Source organism: Neolamprologus multifasciatus, chromosome 15 (assembly GCF_963576455.1).
Source record: "Neolamprologus multifasciatus chromosome 15, fNeoMul1.2, whole genome shotgun sequence".
NCBI classification, from domain to species: domain Eukaryota; kingdom Metazoa; phylum Chordata; class Actinopteri; order Cichliformes; family Cichlidae; genus Neolamprologus; species Neolamprologus multifasciatus.
In genome coordinates, this window is record NC_140453.1 from 39408699 (window position 1) to 39423390 (window position 14692).

Below are 14692 nucleotides of genomic sequence, written 5' to 3' on the forward strand. Positions count from 1 at the left end.
AAACAACAATGAGAGTGACATCTGATCCTTCCACAGAGAATCTGTGTGCGCCGCTGCCCGTCAAATAAACAAAAAGGACTTTTGTTCAGAGACACTGCTGTCTTCAATCAGGCACATGAGTGATCAGAAAACTGGGTCTAAACACACAGATGAGATTTTATAAGCTGTACTAAATAGAAACTGAGTGTCATTCACGCATGCACTGATGAAACTGTGGCATGTTTATAATACAATTATTTCTTCATTCTTTGTTTCTGTTTTTTTAAGTAGGTAACCTGACACCACAGCTGACATAACAGTATATAGTTCATCTGAACTGCTTCTAGTTCTAAGACCTGCTCTGGTCAAAGTGCGCACACTGTGGCGTTGCTCTTTGTGCTCACACAAAGCCTACAGTCTGCTTTTCTAGCTTTACATAAAAACAGATATGTTTTCAAAGATAAGCAACAGAACAATGACTTCACAATGATGTGATGATGACAACATTAAAAGTAGGGCAGGGAAAATCGAGAACAATGTGAATACAGAAGAATAATTAAGGCAATGAGGAACAGGAAAAGTCACAGTCACAATGAAACAGCATTAATGCCGCCCACGGTTTTTTTTTTTTTTGGTTGATGTTGGACATGAAAAAAAAAAAGAAAATAAAAAAAAAAACATGAGGAAATAATAAATATTAATGGGGACTAATGTGTGTGTGTGGGAGTGAGTGAGAGATCAGAATGGAGGGGCAAGGCTACAACTACTGACTGGAATTTCTTACTCATACTTGAGTACATGTTGAAAATGAAAATTACAAGACAATCACAGTTTTAGGTCAGGAAAGTTCATGGAAAAGGTGACATGAAAGAAAAGTTGTAGTAATGGAAATGTAGCACGACACACCGCTGCCAGAAAATCTGCTTTAATGACAATACGTTCATGCTTAGAGCTCATGATTTGGGCAAACACACAAATAAGAGTAAATAATCCATAACAATGGTGCTCATTAAACATGTTAGGAAAATAAACAGTCATTTCTTGAAGATTATGTGTTAGAAAGAAAACAATATAATAAGGCTCTGACAGAGTCTGGCCGGTTCTTTTGCTGTAAGGTGAGGATGGAGTTGACCAATACATTTTGTTTGTTTTCCTCAAAAGTTTAACTCTTATCAGTTTCTACTTTTCAGGTTAGATTTCAAACTTTTCTTTTTGACTGCTGATCCTGAAGTATTCCTTAGTTATACCGCAATACGTTCAGTCTGCTAGCAGGTTTCCCATGATACTCTGAGCACTTCTCTTCCATTCTTTTCTCTCTTCGTGTGTTTATACCTTTTGTTATCTTCTTCCTGCAATAGTTATGATATAAGTTATAATGCTGAGTTCTCACTGAGCCTGGTTCTGCCAGAGGGTGTTTTTCCCCTGTTAAAAGAGAGTTTTTCCTTCTCACGGTTACCAAGTGCTGCTCAAAGGAGTCGTCTGATTGTTGGGGATTCACTCTAGCGTTGTAAGGTCTTTACCTTTCAATATTAAGCAATTTAAGGTGGTGTTGTGAATTTGTGTTATATAAAAACAGAATTGAACTCAACTGAATTGATAGTGGGGATTTTTTTTAGACAGCCGGAATCTCCAGAAATGAACGAGAAGCAATGGGAAGAGACAATGATCATACTTTATTATAAGTTTGGTTACATGACCTGTGATCACCCTTAAACACAATGTGCTACACCTTTCTTCAAACTCTGGTTTCATCTTGACCTGAGACTCAAACTTTATTTCATCATTTTATGACTGTATATTTCCTGTCACAGGTTTCCTTCTCACATAACATTAAATAATTAATGCATAATTAAGTACCTCATTTTTTTGGCACAGCTAAAAAGTTTTTATGTGTCCTAATAGTCCAGTATGTTGCCACGGAGACACCCAGTGGTTACTGTTCTTTTCTGTCAAAGAAAACTCGGAAAAGGCAAAACCACAAACACAAGATGGAAAACAGAAAATAGTGTGCCAATGGGTGCGTTAAGCACGGATGTGTTTTCTGTGAACAACTGAATAATTTTAAAGGTATGTTTGAACACTTTGCATACCTTTAGCACGTAAATCCTTTCCCAAAGAGTTATCTGTTGCTCAACTTATTCAGCTATTTTGTTTTTAAAATGTAAAGCCTGAAGCATGCTTCATTTCTATTTTCAGCATTCCATTTATAGTGTCACACCCACACACTCCACTGCAAAAATCTTTACCAGCACAACCAGCAGAACACCTGAGGCGTTGCTACATCAGCACTGACAGCAGGGCAAAGAAAATTCACTAGAGAAAGTGATTAAGTACTATATTTATGTATACATTTATATCTGAGGTCCATTATACTGTACTACACACACACACAGATGAGATGAGGCAATTGAGGGGTCACTGATGTCACTGAAAACTCAATCCCACTTATCAATCACACAATAAAGCCCACTTGTTTGGCTCAAATAGGTAATTTAATCAAATGAATGCAATGTTGTTTTTAATAAGCTTACAACCAGTAATTGAAATAATAGAGGGTTGAACCAATACTGCACTGCCTTCACGTTTCAGATCCTTAGGATATTTCAGTCTTTTATTTACAGTCTACAGGACTCTTAGAGGAAGCCAGAGCAGCTGGAGAGAACACGGGCAGGCACAGGAAGAACATGCCACCTCTACCAAGGCCTCAGCCAGTCAGCACATACTAACTACAGTGGCTTGCAAAACTATTTCCACATTTTGTCACATTACAGCCACAAACATGAATCAATTTTATTGGAATTCCACGTGAAAGACCAATACAAAGTGGTGTACATGTGAGAAGTGGAACAAAAATCATACATGTTTCCAAACATTTTTTACAAATAAGTGGGGTGTGCGTAATTATTCAGCCCCCTGAGTCAATACTTTGTAGAACCACCTTTTGCTGCAGTTCCAGCTGCCAGTCTTTTAGGGTATGTCTCTACCAGCTTTGCACATCTACAGACTGAAATCTTTGCCCATTCTTCTTTGCAAAACAGCTCCAGCTCAGTCAGATTAGATGGACAGCGTTTGTGAACAGCAGTTTTCAGATCTTGCCACAGATTCTCGATTGGATTTAGATCTGGACTTTGACTGGGCCGTTCTAACACATGGATATGTTTTGTTTTAAACCTTTCCAGTGTTGCCCTGGCTTTATGTTTAGGGTCGTTGTCCTGCTGGACGGTGAACCTCCGCCCCAGTCTGAAGTCTTTTGCAGACTCCAAGAGGTTTTCTTCCAAGATTGCCTTGTATTTGGCTCCATCCATCTTCCAATCAACTCTGACCAGCTTCCCTGTCCCTGCTGAAGAGAAGCACCCCCAGAGCATGATGCTGCCACCACCATATCTGACAGTGGGGATGGTGTGTTCAGAGTGATGTGCAGTGTTAGTTTTCCGCCACACATAGCGTTTCGCATTTTGGCCAAAAGGTTCCATTTTGGTCTCATCTGACCAGAGCACCTTCTTCCACATGTTTGCTGTGTCCCCCACATGGCTTGTGGCAAACTGCAAACGGGACTTCTTATGGTTTTCTGTTAACAATGGCTTTCTTCTTGCCACTCTTCCATGAAGGCCAACTCTGTGCAGTGCACGATAAATAGTTGTCCTATGGACAGATTCCCCCACCTGAGCTGTAGATCTCTGCAGCTCGTCCAGAGTCACCATGGGCCTCTTGGCTGCATTTCTGATCAGCGCTCTCCTTGTTCGGCCTGTGAGTTTAGGTGGACGGCCTTGTCTTGGTAGGTTTACAGTTGTGCCATACTCCTTCCATTTCTGAATGATCGCTTGAACAGTGCTCCGTGGGATGTTCAAGGCTTGGGAAATCTTTTTGTAGCCTAAGCCTGCTTTAAATTTCTCAATAACTTGGGAAAGTTCAAGGGGCCTGGATACTTTTGCAAGCTTCTGTATTGCACCACCTTGTTGGCTGCATAATGATCATTTAAACTTGACTTAATTAAGTTGACGTTAGTCAGCATTATGAGTGCATTGACATGTAACACAGTTAATCTGAAGTGCAGGAAATTCTGACTTAAATGCAGCATTTGAACAGCATTTTTACTAAATACTGACCACTTAAGCATCCCACAGTAGAGGTCAAAAGTCTATACGACATTTTAAAAAAGCAAGATATGCCAGAACACAAGTATGGAACAGGTTTTTTCCCCTATCACCACCACTCAATGAGCATGTGCATTTATTTCTGAAATAACATATGATGCTTTTGGTTCCCTAAAATGACATCTGAGTTTCCCCCTGTGTAGTCACACTGTATAAAATGAGGAACAAATACAGGTAACAGTGATGGATGACTTCTTCTGTGAGCAAGACTTTCCTAAAAGGGCTTGTTCTGTTTTATAGCTGCCTTGTGATCACCTTTAGTTGGCTCTGTTTCCAAGAGACGCTTGATTAATTCCTTGAAAGGCACGTGGTTGAATGTGAATGAGGGTGGCAGTGGAAACAAGGACACAGGTTTCATTATTTATTGCTGTTTCTAATTCTAATCTTAATTACTTCTTATGTGAATACAACTTATTATGATAGTAATTGTAGGTCTTTCATCCAGGGTTATTAATGTAAATGAAATAAGATATGCAGGGTTGAAAGGAAATTGCAGAATTATAAAAAGTTTGACATAAGAAGTTAATTAATTATAAGTGTAATTGTTTCATCAAGCAAAAAGGTTAATTCCATTAAATTATAGTATATATTATGAAACGCTCTGTGAATCACTACCTTATTCAATTCAATTCAATTCAATTCAATTCAATTCAATTCAATTTTATTTATATAGCGCCAAATCACAACAAATGTCGCCTCAAGGCGCTTCATAGATACAGAGAAAAGCCCAACAATCATATGACCCCCTATGAGCAAGCACTTTGGCGACAGTGGGAAGGAAAAACTCCCTTTTAACAGGAAGAAACCTCCGGCAGAACCAGGCTCAGGGAGGGGCGGCCATCTGCTGCGACCGGTTGGGGTGAGAGAAGGAAGACAGGATAAAAGACATGCTGTGGAAGAGAGACAGAGATTAATAACAGATACGATTCAATACAGAGAGGTCTGTTAATACATAGTGAGTGAGAAAGGTGACTGGAAAGGAAAAACTCAATGCATCATGGGAATCCCCCGGCAGCCTACATCTATTGCAGCATAACTAAGGGAGGATTCAGGGTCACCTGGTCCAGCCCTAACTATATGCTTTAGCAAAAAGGAAAGTTTTAAGCCTAATCTTAAAAGTAGAGATAGTGTCTGTCTCCCGAATCCAAACTGGAAGCTGGTTCCACAGAAGAGGGGCCTGAAAACTGAAGGCTCTGCCTCCCATTCTACTTTTAAATACTCTAGGAACAACAAGTAGGCCTGCAGAGCGAGAGCGAAGTGCTCTAATAGGGTGATATGGTACTACAAGGTCATTAAGATAAGATGGGGCCTGATTATTTAAGACCTTGTATGTGAGGAGCAGGATTTTGAATTCAATTCTGGATTTAACAGGAAGCCAATGAAGGGAAGCCAAAACAGGAGAAATATGCTCTCTCTTTCTAGTCCCTGTCAGTACTCTTGCTGCAGCATTTTGGATTAACTGAAGGCTTTTCAGGGAGTTTTTTGGACATCCTGATAATAATGAATTGCAGTAGTCTAGCCTGGAAGTAATAAATGCATGAACTAGTTTTTCAGCGTCACTCTGAGACAGGATATTTCTAATTTTAGAGATGTTGCGCAAATGGAAGAACGCAGTCTTACATATTTGTTTAATATGTGCGTTGAAGGACATATCCTGGTCAAAATGACTCCAAGGTTCCTCACAGTGTTACTGGAGGCCAAGGTAATGCCATCCAGAGTAAGAATCTGGTTAGATACCATATTTCTAAGCTTTTCAGCGCCGAGTACAATGACCTCAGTTTTATCTGAGTTAAGAAGCAGAAAGTTAGTGGCCATCCAAGTCTTTATGTCTTTAAGACATTCCTGCAGTTTAACTAATTGGTGTGTGTTATCTGGCTTCATGGACAGATAGAGCTGGGTGTCATCTGCATAGCAGTGAAAATGTATGCTATGTCTTCTAATGATGCTGCCTAGGGGAAGCATGTATAATGTAAACAGAATTGGTCCTAGCACTGAACCCTGTGGAACTCCATAATTAACCTCAGTGTGTGAAGAGGACTCTCCATTTACATGCACAAATTGGAGTCTATTAGATAGATATGATACAAACCACTGCAGTGCAATACCTGTAATACCTACAGCATGTTCTAATCGCTCTAATAGGATATTATGGTCAACAGTATCGAATGCTGCACTAAGGTCAAGAAGGACAAGCACAGAGATGAGTCCACTGTCAGAGGCCATAAGAAGATCATTTGTAACCTTCAATAAAGTTGTTTCTGTGCTGTGATGAACTCTGAAACCTGACTGAAACTCTTCAAATAAACCATTCCTCTGCAGATGATCTGTTAGCTGTTTGACAACTACTCTTTCAAGGATTTTTGATATGAAAGGAAGGTTGGAGATTGGCCTATAATTAGCTAAGACTGCTGGGTCTAGAGATGGCTTTTTGAGTAAAGGTTTAACTGCAGCCACCTTGAAGGCCTGTGGTACATAGCCGATTATTAGAGATAGGTTGATCATATATAAGATCGAAGAATTAATCAATGGCAGGACTTCTTTGAGCAGTTTTGTAGGAATGGGGTCTAAAAGACACGTTGATGGTTTGGAGGAAGTAATTATTGAAGTTAACTCAGAAAGATCGATTGGAGAAAAAGAGTCTAACTTAACATCAATGGAACTAAGAGTAGCTGTAGATAATATTACATCTGTGGGATGATTATTGGTAATTTTTTCTCTAATGATAAAAATTTATTTGTGAAGAAGTTCATGAAGTCATCACTAGTTAACGTTAAAGGGATGGTTGGCTCAACAGAGCTCTGACTTTTTGTCAGCCTGGCTACAGTGCTGAAGAGAAACCTGGGGTTGTTCTTATTTTCTTCAATCAGTGATGAGTAGTAAGCTGTTCTGGCTTTGCGGAGGGCTTTCTTATAAAGCAACAAACTATTTCTCCAGGCTAAATGATGATCCTCTAAATTTGTGACACGCCATTTCCTCTCCAGATTACGAGTCATCTGCTTTAGGGTACGTGTTTGAGAATTATACCACGGGGTCAGGTACTTCTGATTAGAGACCTTAGTTTTCACAGGAGCTACAGTATCCAGAGTCGTACGTAGTGAGGAGGTGAAATTATTAACAAGATAATCGACCTCTGTTGGGGTAGCGTTCAGATAGCTGCTCTGCTCTGTGTTGGTACAGGGCATTGACGATGATAACAGTGGCTGGATTATATTCTTAAACTTAGTTACAGCGCTTTCAGAAAGACATCTACTTTGATAAAGTCTACTCTCCACTGCTGCGTAATCAATTATTGTAAATGTAAATGTTATCAAGAAATGATCAGACAGGAGAGGGTTTTCAGGAAACACTGTTAAATGTTCAGTTTCTATGCCATATGTTAACCTTATCATGGTGGAGGAGTTTGTGTGTCCCAGGGATCCCGGGGGCTATGTTGTCGGGGGGCTTTTAGGGTCACCCATGGCAAACTGGTCCAGACAAAGAGCGATTTAAATGACCTCTATGAGTAGAACATCGAGGGAACAGTTCAGTCCGGGATAGGGTTACTGGGGCCCCTCCTGGACCCAGGCCCGGGGAGGGTGCCCGAGGGCAAGCATCTTAGTCCATGGGGCCCATTCGGGCACAGCCTGAAAAAGGATCATAAGCCCAACCTCCTGTAGGCCCACCACCCACAATAGGCACCGTAGGGGTCGTGTGCATTGTGTGTTGGGCAGTGGCCAGGAGCAGAGGCCCTGGTGAACTGATGCCATCAACAGGAGCATGGTTCGGGCATCTGGAAGTATGCCTCCTGGCAGAGGGCATGTCCCACTGGGAGGAGGCCCCGGGGCAGACCCAGGACACGCTGGAGGGATTATGTCTCTCGGCTGGCCTGGTAATGCCTTGGTGTTCTCCCAGACAAGATGGAGGTGGTGGCCGGGAAGAAGGAGATCAGGGCTTCTCTGCTTGGGCTGCTGCCCCTGTGACCCTGGATAAGCGGAGAAGATGGATGGATGGTTGCATATATATTATGTAATATTCACAGTACTATATTATAAATTTCCCTTTACATTAACAAGAGATGGTACATATAGGTATAGTACAAACACATTGCATGTCTCTGCTACACAGCAAAATGTCAATTTTATCTTTATTGTTATTCCCTTCATCCCCTGGCCCTTTTTGGAGAATTTAATATCCACCGTCCTCTATGGGGTCTTATATGAAAAGGTGTGTGCCTTTCCACATTCTGTCCAATCAGTTGGATTCACCACAGGTGCACACTAATCAAGTTATAGAATCATCTAACAGATGATCAGGGAAAACAGGATGCATACATTTTTATTTCAAGCAAAGCTTTTTTTCTCATTTTTCTCATTTAGCACCTGTTATGTCGATCTCTACCCCATCTTGACCCTTCATTTTGGATACTTTCTCTCCTGTTTCACTACCTGAGCTGGTCAAACTAGTGAATTCAGTGAAAGCACTCTCTTGTTCTCTTGACATTGTACCTGCATCATTATTCAAAGATGTCTTCCAGGCTATTGGTCCATCTGTGCTCACTCTAATCAACTCTTCACCGTGTCTGGTATAGTTCCAGTTTATTTAAAAAATGCTGCTATTCTCCCACTTTTAAAAGAAACTTCTCTTTGGAGCAGCTATAGACCAATCTCCAAATTACCATTAATTGCTAAACTGCTAGAAAAGGTTGTGGCTAAGCAACTTATAGCAGCTCTGGAAAAACATAGCATTTGCGATAAGTTTCAGTCCGGCTTTCGCAGCGCTCACTCCACGGAGACAGCCCTTCTTAGGGTCTCAAATGACATTTTGATGAGTAATGATGCAGGAAAATGCTCTGTCCTACCTATGTTGGACCTCACATTGGCTTTTGACACTGTTGACCACCACATCCTCCTTGAAAGGTTTAATCATTGGGTTGGTGTATCTGGAACTGCCTTACAGTGGTTCTCCTCATATCTCCATCACCGATCCTTTTCTGTGGTGGTCTCCAATTTTAGGTCATCCTCTACCACCCTTGCTTGTGGTGTCCCTTAGGGTTCGTTTTTTGGGCCTTTATTGTTTTTAATATATCTTCTCCCCCTCCAGCATATAATGGGCTCTTTTGAGGACATTTCTTATCACTGATATGCTGATGATATTCAGTTGTACATCTCTTTTAAGCCCCATGATTTATCTAAGCTTCAGCTTCTGAATGATTGCTTAGATTTGATCAAATGTTGGATGGCTGCAAATTTCCACCAACTCAGTGAGGGGAAAACCGAAGTCCTCATATGCGCTCCGGACAGATTTTTATCCCAGATAGTGAAAGCCCTTGGTCCTCTCTCAGTGTATGTTAAATCCTCTATCAGGAATTTAGGTGTCACTTTTGACTCGACTCTCACATTGGATGGGCATGTGAATTCTCTGGTTCGATCTTGTTTTTATCATTTAAGAAATGTGGCTAAGCTAGCCCGATTTTATCTCGCTCTGAACTGGAGATTGCTATACTTGCATTTATTTCCTCACGCTTGGACTATTGTAACTCACTGTTTATGTGTCTAAGCAAAGGTTTTCTGGATCGTCTGCAGGTTGTGCAAAACGCTGCAGCAAGGCTTTTGACAAAATCTTCTAAGTATTCACATGTGACACCATTGTTATCTCAGCTACACTGGCTTTCTGTGGAATTTAGAGTCCATTTCAAGATCCTGGTCTTGACATTTAGAGCCATGCATGGACTAGTACCAGTCTACATCTCTGAACTGCTATAGCCCTATGTCCCCAGCAGGTCCCTGAGGTCATCTGATCAAGGCTTACTTGCTATAAAAAAGACTAAGATGAGAACTAAGGATGATAGAACTTTTGCCACTGTGGCCCCTAGGTTGTGGAACTCTCTCCCCCAAACCTTAAGAACTGTGGACTCAGCAGTTGTTTTTAAAAAACAACTCAAAACTCACCTTTTTAAAACCGCTTTTGATTAATTTTTGCCTGTTTTATATTGTCTGTTTTACCTTTTATTATTTATTATCTTATGTGCAGCACTTTGTGACTCTGTCTAGAAAGGTGCTATATAAATAAAATTGTATTATTATTATTATTATTATTATTATTGTTGTTGTTGTTGTTGTTACTATTATTATTATTATCGCACAGTTTTGAGGTGAAAAATGAATTTGATCCATTTTGGAAAAAAGCTGTAACATATGGAGCAAGTGCTGGGAATTCTTTCTGGATGTATGCATATTTTTAACTGGCATTTTTGTAGGCCAGGCTGAGGAGTAACCAAAAATAATGTAACATTTTACTAAAAAAAAATGCCCCAAATAATTATTTTTTATGAGTAGGAACACCGGTACTGAAGACAAGAAAAACTGATATCTTCTAAAACCTTCTAAAAGAGGACAGGACTTCTCAGCAGTCTAATGGTCTTATCCGATCCATAATACATTTTCTTGAGGCAACATATGAAGCCACTGAGAATGTGTAGGAGGAGCAGCTTCCTTTCACTGTACTTGCATTGCCTTTTGCTGCATTTAGCTGTGCATCTGCAACCCCAAACAGAGCCTGAAATAGTTTCAAATACTTAAGTACCCTTCAGTTCCCATGCCTTCTGTGTGAAATCAGAGCTGTACACAGTTAAAGTAAAACCCACAGTTTGACTTGTTTATTGCTGTAATGACCAATTACAGCAATAACGCTGAAATAATCATCTTTTCAGTTTCATACTTTACTTGAATTCAAAATAAATGCCCACATACACATACAACAGTAAAGCAAACAAATTTGGACTGGCAGGACTGAATGACAGCTTCTCATTCAGCAGTCACAACATTTCATTTCTCACAGGTTTGTATCTTTTTTTAACATGCTGCTAAAACGTGTAAGAGAGCTAAACATCAGGGAACAACGCTCAAGCCACAGGTGAAAATCTTAGGGTTGAACACCGTCATCAATCACTTCAGCGATATTTCTATAGTAGCTATGTTTAAAGCAGTCGCACCCCGTCCCCGTCAGTGTGTGCAGCATTATTGCTGTGATGTTTACAGGATAAAGGTGATAAGGGGGTGAGTACACAGCGTAGGCAGCTGGGGAAGTCTACCAGTGGTTCCACTCGGGGGTGTGAAGTAGTGCAACCCTTTTTTTCCACTCTCTTCTTTCAGTTCCTACGGGTTCACCCTTTAGTTCCATTACTGCTCACCGCACATCTCCTCACCACCTACAAATCAACATGTGTATTTGGGGAATTCAAAACATTGTGTGGTAACTCTTTCTTAAGAGTTACATGTCTTGATCAAGAGATTACTAATGTTGTGTTTGTGGTTAGCTTTACTTAGAATAGTCATTTCTCAATAATTCTAGAGAAGTATAAAACCCTACAAAGACATATTAAGGATAATCCACGTCCTGCATAAGACTTTAAATACTTTTGTTGTCTAATGACTCATTTTATTGGATTATTACCTGTGGATCTGATGGTGATCTGATAAAAAAAAGACCACTAAGAAACACAATTAATTTACCAACATTTTAAAAGGTTTACAGCTGCACTTTCATTTTGACATAAGACACATTCTTGGGTTATAATTGACACAAAATCTGTCCTTCAGATTTCTGTAACATTTCCCAAACACACAAGAGTTTACTTTGAGAACTGGTATTCTGGCATAGCTGAATGCTTTTTGTGTTCATATTTTTCATGTCATACTTTAATTGCGCTCTGTAATTATCATTAATTATATTTATCACTTTTTCACAGGCGAATCCAAACTTTGCCTCAGCTGGATTCCTGTAATATTCTCACCATCAAGCTATGGCTTGCAGCTCCATCATAACAATTGGCTCAGTCAATGTCATTTGAGAAGCAACTTTTTACCTGTAATTTTATAACACCTGAAACCTTATGGTTAGAACAGAGGACAAGAGGTTTAATTGCCTGCCTATCAACTTTGAATTACTGTCAGTTTGTCAGAGTTTGTTTTTTCAGTTCTCAAGTGATACTTGGAAACATGACACAAGAAGACAAGTCTAGCAGCAGAGATACTTAGAATACATTTATCTGACCAGGGTCTTAACCTCTTACTCATACATCCACACAAATACAAAACTGTACTAAGTGTGGTTCAGCCCACCCTCTGGATATTACAGCTTGCTTTCAGGTTGATTATGGTTAATCTGTCTAGCTGATGAAAGGTGGTTCTCCAACTGCCTCATATTGGCAACGGTTGCCTTTTTCTGTTTACGTAGTCTCCATCTCTAAGATAACCAAATCCCAGTTCTTTTGGATTTTGTGCAGCAGGGCCTGTATCCACATACCCTCGTGACCAAATGTGGGTACCTCCTAACTTAGCCTAAAAAATTCCAGCATAGTTCTCTTGCACAAGTGAAAAGACTCTGAGCAGGGAAGGGGTTAAAACTCTAACCTCAGCGGCAAGGCACAATAGCCCAATCACACGCTAATAGTTATAGTCTGTTCTCTTTACTGACTTCGCCTGTGCCTCACCTCTCGCACTGTTGTAGATGGGATAGGCTCCGGCGCACCCTCCACCCTGATAAGGATAAGTGGACCCAGATGGATGGATGATGACTTACCATCTTATATTAACAGGGGAATGGTTTAGTTTTTATCGATATTGACAACACTAAGAAGATTATGTCTATACTTCACAAGGAGCAACTCGCTTTTTGGGGAAGCTTCAAGAATATAGGCCCAAATTTTTGAGCTTATTGGAATGAAATGAATTTGAATGCTGTGAGAAAGGTAATCACTTTGAATTAAAAAAGGCAAACTTTCATATATTATATATAAATTACATCAAAAGTTAAATATTTCAAACATTTTGTTTAAATTTTGCTTATAGTGGGTTCCAGGGCAACAAAATCTGAGATCTGGTAGAATATGTCTACCAGATAAGATCAATCACACACACGCAACACACTCCTTTACTACTGCATCTCTGTAGCATGACATGGCTTTAAAAATATCCTTAAGCTTATCTGTATTTTGGTGCCATGTGTTCTCTCAAAAATCATCGATTATCTGTGCCGGCCAGGTGAGTTTGCCGGTCAACCAACAATTTGGTAGCAGCTTTGGGCAGGTCTCTAGTCCTGCTAGATTATGTGCATCTGCACTTCTTACTTTCTGAACTTTTTCCCTCTATGAAAAGAACCACTGAGTAACAGTGCAGTACCTTTTCTGACACTTCTGACATCACGTGCTTCATATCGGGAATGTGACAGTTTTCCTGAAGACACCTGTGTGTAGTTACTCATGATGCACTGGCACCAGCAGTGGCGGTCCTAGCCTGTTCGGTGCCCTGGGCGAACACCCCCTCTGCCCCCCCCCCCCCACACACACACACACAAAACATATTAAGGATTGTAAATTGTTGGATAATATCTCCCACCCACTCCATGATATGCTGGCCAATCACAGGAGCACGTTCAGTGAGAGACTGAGATTACCAAAAAGCACCACTGTAAACACTGCAATAGTTACACCCTTTTTATACACGCTCTTTTCTACGCTGGAATTGTGGTTTGTTTTTATTTTGTTTTATTTTGCGAGTTGGTTATTAGATGCTGCTCCAGCCAGCCAGAGAATCCCCCGCCGCCCCACCCTCTCCTCCCTGTGCCGCAAGCAGCAGGCACACTTACTCCCAGCAAATGGGCGATAGAAAACCGATCGGTGCCTATGACATTCCCAATATGCGCTGGCATGACGTCGGGAAGCATGAGTACGAGTAAATGGGCGTGATGTCGCCCCGGGCAACCGCCCGTATCAATAACCGCTACTGGGCACCAGCCTCAGTCCACTCCTTGTAAAGTTCACCAAAGTTCTTGAATCAACTTTTAACGATCTTTTCAAAGCTGCGGTCATCCGTGATGCTTGGGCAACTTTTCCTACCACATTTTTCCCTTTCAGTCAACTTTCCGTTAAAATCCTTTGACCTTCTGTGACTTAACCTTCTTATGGAGGGAGTCAGTAATCACCAGGTAGAAATTTTCCCCATGACAGTTAACTAGACTGAGAGCACTCAGTACTCATCTCGTTTGAAGATTTTTTACTCAAACACCGTTAGCACTGTTGTCTCTGAGGTTTGAATCAACCGTCTGGCCGGGACCTTCCTGTGTGAAGCTTGCATGTTTTCCCTGTGTCTGCGTGGGTTCTCTCTGGGTTCCTCCCGCAGACTTGCACTTGGATTAACTGGTGATCATCATCAAAGTAAAAACAAGAAAATATTTGAAAGATTTCATGTGTAATAAATGTAGAACATATGAAGTTTACCTTTTAAAAAATTAAATTACAATAATAATTTTACTATTCTAACTTTGTGAGATGTACAGTAGAATGATTTAGAATTTTATGGCCTACTTATAGCCCCATTAAAACAGATCATACATAAAACAGAGTTTTAGTTTGTTTGTTTTTTTCACATTCATTTTGACTTTTAAACTTTCCTATTCAGTTTAGTTTCAGTCAGTTTCCAGAGTGGGTTTGCTTGTTTCAGTTTAGTTCTGATTGTTTGTAAATGTTTCATTTTGGTTTAATTGTGTTAGTTTTAGTCTTTTTATTATTATACAGAGGGTAT